The 5,000-nt window shown below is 40.6% G+C and overlaps 1 pseudogene; it reads right to left on the minus strand.

The window, feature by feature from the left end:
- The window catches only part of LOC137984970 (transient-receptor-potential-like protein), a 21,815-nt pseudogene that overhangs the window by 3,596 nt on the left and 13,219 nt on the right, over positions 1 to 5,000 (minus strand).

Consider the following 5,000-nt stretch of genomic DNA (forward strand, 5'->3'; position numbering starts at 1 on the left):
GACTCAGATCTTTCACTACCACACCGAAAAATGCTAAGATCTAGTAAAATGCAGCTGTTTCGCGGCAGCCTCTTGACATTTCACGACCTATGACGTAACCATCGTGAAAGGGTTTACAATTTCACCGGAAGTAAGCCTGTTTTTCGGTCCAAGCGCGAATTTTTCTTTGCTTGATTGCTCAGAAGACGCTAATGCAATTCAGATGTCATTTGGGTTCTTGTTTTCATTATATTGTATTGTATTGTACTGTATTGTATTGTATTAACGCGTTAATAGATGACAACAAGTAGCGTTTTGCATTTCTTTTCCGCTTCCCGCCCTCTTAGAACTCCCGCATCCCGCCCTTTCCTCACCCGACACCTGTACCCCTCCCGCCATTATTCTCTCGGGCTCCCACCCCCTGTCCCCCCCCACTATCTACCTAATGGAACCTAGGTCAATTCCAACTGACCCCAAAAAATTTAGTTCTTCGTTGGGGTGCAGAGAAATACCAATACTGGTTGAAGAGCTCTTAGAGGAAAAGGCAAAAGTGCACTGAATACACTTAGCCTTTTTAGACTCTGATTTCCTATAATTTAGTTTCAGAACTTGTTCCCGCGTGGTAAGTCTCTGACAATCTGGGGGATCCAAGGACAAGTCTGAATTTTTTTTTTTTGATTTCCAGATTTTTGCACACTGGCATGAGTTTCCAAGATTAACGATGGCCTAAAAAACATTTTCTGTATTAAACATTTGGGAAAGTGTGCCTGAAGAACTTAAAACCCTTTGTTATGGTGCATTTAAGGAAAAAGGAAAAAAAAAAAAGTTCTTGTTTTTAACCATTCATTGTGATATCACTAATATTATTTATTTACGCCATGTTCAGTAAATATTCAGAAAGATGTAAGAAAACATTTTGTGTTATATAATAACAGTAAATATCATATCTATCTTATCATTGCACTTGAATTATGTAAGCAAAATTAATGTATTAGATCGCCTTGTTCACAGTTTTTTTGTATTTTCTTGATCGTCAAGCTTCTCTTGTTTATTCAATGGGGTAGTGACTCGGTAGAGAGAGGTTTTGCTTCTTTGGCCTTTACACACTTATAAATAAAAGATCTTATGATACGTACTTTTTATCCCCTCCTGTTTACTATGGTTTTATTCATAATGATAATAGGACTGAGTGGAGTGCAATTCTGGGAGTAACTGGGCGAATAATTTTAAAATAGCACGAGCCCTATTTGAGATTTCGAGCACGATTATCCCCTGCATTGTACGCCGGGGAACACGAAGTCCTGTTATCAACTATTACAAAATACGAGAAGACGGCAGTGATAAAATGTTTATCGCTTAATCAGCCCAATTTTTTTTTTTTAGTTAGTTCCTTTTTAATAGCTGGAGTACAACTGTCCAGCTATAAGGTGTCCAATCACTGTCCTCAGCTGGAGGGACGAGTGTCCAAGTTGTCCACAGTGCTGTTCATAACCAATCAGATTAGAGAATTTTATAATAGCTACGATTAAGGCCCGGCCAAACGCTCGCAACATTTCAAGCCAAGAGCTGCAACATTGTTGCATGATGTTCCAACATGTGTTGAACGGGATGGTCAAACGCTGGCACCATTCAATGCAAGATCTTGCAACATTGTTGCATGATGTTCCGACATGTGTTGAACGGGCCAAACGCGCGCAACATTCTCAACATTTTCAAGGCAACATGTCAATGTTTAAGTGCCCCAGGCCCCTGGCGCGCAACAAGGGGACCTAGCGCGCATGCCCTAGTGCAGCGATGTTGTGTGTACTACAACATCATGCAACATCCAAATTGTTACACGAAAGATTTGACGATTTTCAAATTTGTGGGAGGCGCGGTGTCCTCATGGTTAGTGTGCTTGACTCCGGAGCGAATGGTCCGGGTTCGAGTCCTGGGGCCCGTTTCTCGAAAGTCCCGAAAACTCTTCGGGCCCGAAAAGCCACCTGCGAAATTGTCAGCTGCTTGTTTTGGAAAGCCGATCTTTTAGCATGCTTTCAAGGTACCAAAAAGAAAATTAGCTGTGAAGTTTGACGAATTAAATGCTCTCCGTTCTTGAGTTACAAAAGGAATTGTGACACCCGAAAATGGCCCGTAAAGTTTCGGGACTTTCGAGAAACGGCTCCCTGGCCAGGGACATTGTGTTGTGTTCTTGAGCAAGACACTTTACTCTCACGGTGCCTCTCTCCACCCAGGTGTATAAATGGGTACCGGCAAAATGCTGGGGGTAACCCTGCAATGGACTGGCATCCCATCCTGGGGGCAGTAGAAATATTCCTAGTCGCTTCATGCCATGGAAACCGGATAGAGCTCGAATGCAGACTTTACCAAATTTGATCCAACAACATCCAACATGTTGCAACATATCGCAACACAGTGCCCAAACGTATGCAGCATGTTGTGCCCAACAATGTTCCAAGAAGTTGCGTTGAAATGTTGCGAGCGTTTGGCCTTTAAAATTGTAAAATTGTGTTGGATGATTGGGAAGGTCAGATTGGGAAAACAACAACTGAGAGCCGACCATGATAAATATCGCTTTTGTTTCACCCTCCGACACTTTCGGCTCCGACCTCCAGTCCCGATAATGGAAACATTTAAAAGGAAATAAAGAAATATATCTGGCATGTACATTTTGGCAGTATCGCCCATAGGTAAGAGCGACTAACTTGAGTGATTGATAGCATAGTCTTGATATCGTGTTTTCGAACACTCCTCAGAGTAGGTTAAGAATTCGCTTTAATTTTAGAGACACGTTTTTGTATACTTACTCTTTTAATATTTGTCGTTATTCTCGTAGTAGTTTCCTTCGATTTGTTGTATCCAAGACCGTCACACTGAAACAGAGCGAGAAGGAGCAATTATCACATAACTTACGATAATAAATCGCCATTTAATAATTGAGGGGTTCAAGAAATTTTCGAGCGGTTGGATAGCTCCCTACAGCGTTAACAAATATTGCTTGATTTTCATCTGCAAAAGAGGCATTGAAGGTCGTATCTCATCACTTACAACCTCTGCGGGGAAATTGCAATTTGCAACAGCTATAGACAAGAATTGGAGACCTTTCTTAAAAACTACGAGAAACAAGGCTAACAAAAATAGGGGAAATACTTATGGAAAAGTATGAACTCAAAACTCTTTACAGGAATCTTAATTTATGAAGTTCCATATGTTTAAACTGAAGAATGGACCTGAAAGGAAAATTGGAATGATCATCCATGTCAATTGAGCAACAAGGAAGGAAGGCTCAGTAAACGAACCCAGGACGGTGCGATTACGCTGCACTTGCTCCGCCAACTGAGCTATCAATCCAGCTGGGTACTGGTTAATTTTGAGTTACCTCAAGTTGTCTCCTGTAAGACATATATTGTGTATTCAGCATGTTGTATGCTTACGAAATGAGGGCCCTTATAAGGGAATCTTTGATGACGTAATTGTTAAAATTTTATTTCATTAACATCCGAGTTTGCTCACAGAAAACATTATGCTATTTACAAATTGACTTCAAAAGGTCAAAAAACTTGCAAACGTAGTTAAATCTCCAGTCTTAGGCCTGTTCATTTATTAGCCATCAAAATGAACCCATATACCTGACCTGGCCCCACTTGTTCGAAGGGTGGATAGCTCTATCCACTGGCTATAATTCACTATTCAGTGGATAACTCAATGGGTTTTGCTAGTAGTTATCCGCTGAATAGTGATTTATCCGGTGTAAAGTTTCGAATTTTTAAAGTATCATTGCTCAGAGATTATCTAGATCCTTTGTGCAGATTATATATGCAAGAAAAATGATGAGACGGTAAATCACGTACTAAGTGAATGTCCAAAGATAGCCCAGACGGAATACAAGCGCCGTCATGACAACGTGACCCAAGGTATCCATTGGGACCTTTGCAAGCACTATGGAGTTGACTGTGGAGATAAGTGGTATGAGTACTCCCCAGAACCAGTGGTGGAAAATTAAACACAAATGTAAAGATGGAAGGATGACTCTATTATTGGGAAATGCTTTGAATGGTTAAAGAGCTGGAACTCTTGTCCCTTACACGTCATAGCCGGTATAGTTTACATGAACTTTACGAACAATTGCTACCAACCAGGACGTACTATAGGAAAAAAGATCGGTTCCATAGCAGAAGATGATCTGTGCATGAAAGATCTCGAAAGTGTTTCAAATATCTTAGCCGGCTGCTCTGCTTTGACACAGACGAAGTGCGTATGGAGACACAACTCAGCACTCAAGATTCTGTTCTTGGAGATGCTTAAAAGAATTTGGCCAAGTTGACAGAATGCCAGGGTTATCAAGCATATTGGAATGTCCCCGTGTACGCGGAAGTCACTGAAGTACGTGCTAACAGGATAGATGCCCGCATCATTAACCACAAAGACAAGAAGATGACAACACTGGAAATGAGCTGCCCATGGACTGAAGGAAAGCAAGCAGCAAGAAAGAGGCGGAAAAGACCCACAAGTATGGCCCTATCAGACATGATTTAAAAAAGCAATTCAAAGGATACAAGGTGGAACAGTTTAATATCATTATGGACGTTCTTGATGGATGTTCCATAGAGTTGGAAGAAAAGATGAGCAAGTTGGTGGGAAGGAAAGGCAGTCAAGTGCTCGTAAAAATGCAGAAAGCTGTAATTCCATTGACATTGAACATTGTGTGTACTTTCAAAACACTTTTGTAGTCGTGTAAACCATTGATTAACTTAATTGGAACTATCAAATTAGATTACCATATCATAATTCTTAGAGACTTTGAGGAAACCTAAAGACACTAGACTAAGCAATTGTTACCAATTAGAGTATTTTATATTATAGTATCTACTTATTATTAGGGAGCTTTAGCAACGACGACGGGAACGGCAACGAGAACGTCATCTCAAAACATGAATTCCCATTATTGTAATAACTTCAAGACTATTCAAAGCTTTTTAACATGATAATGGTGTGGCAGTCCCTCAAGAATGAAACCGATATGA

Source organism: Montipora foliosa, chromosome 2, assembly GCF_036669935.1.
Source record: "Montipora foliosa isolate CH-2021 chromosome 2, ASM3666993v2, whole genome shotgun sequence".
NCBI lineage: Eukaryota > Metazoa > Cnidaria > Anthozoa > Scleractinia > Acroporidae > Montipora > Montipora foliosa.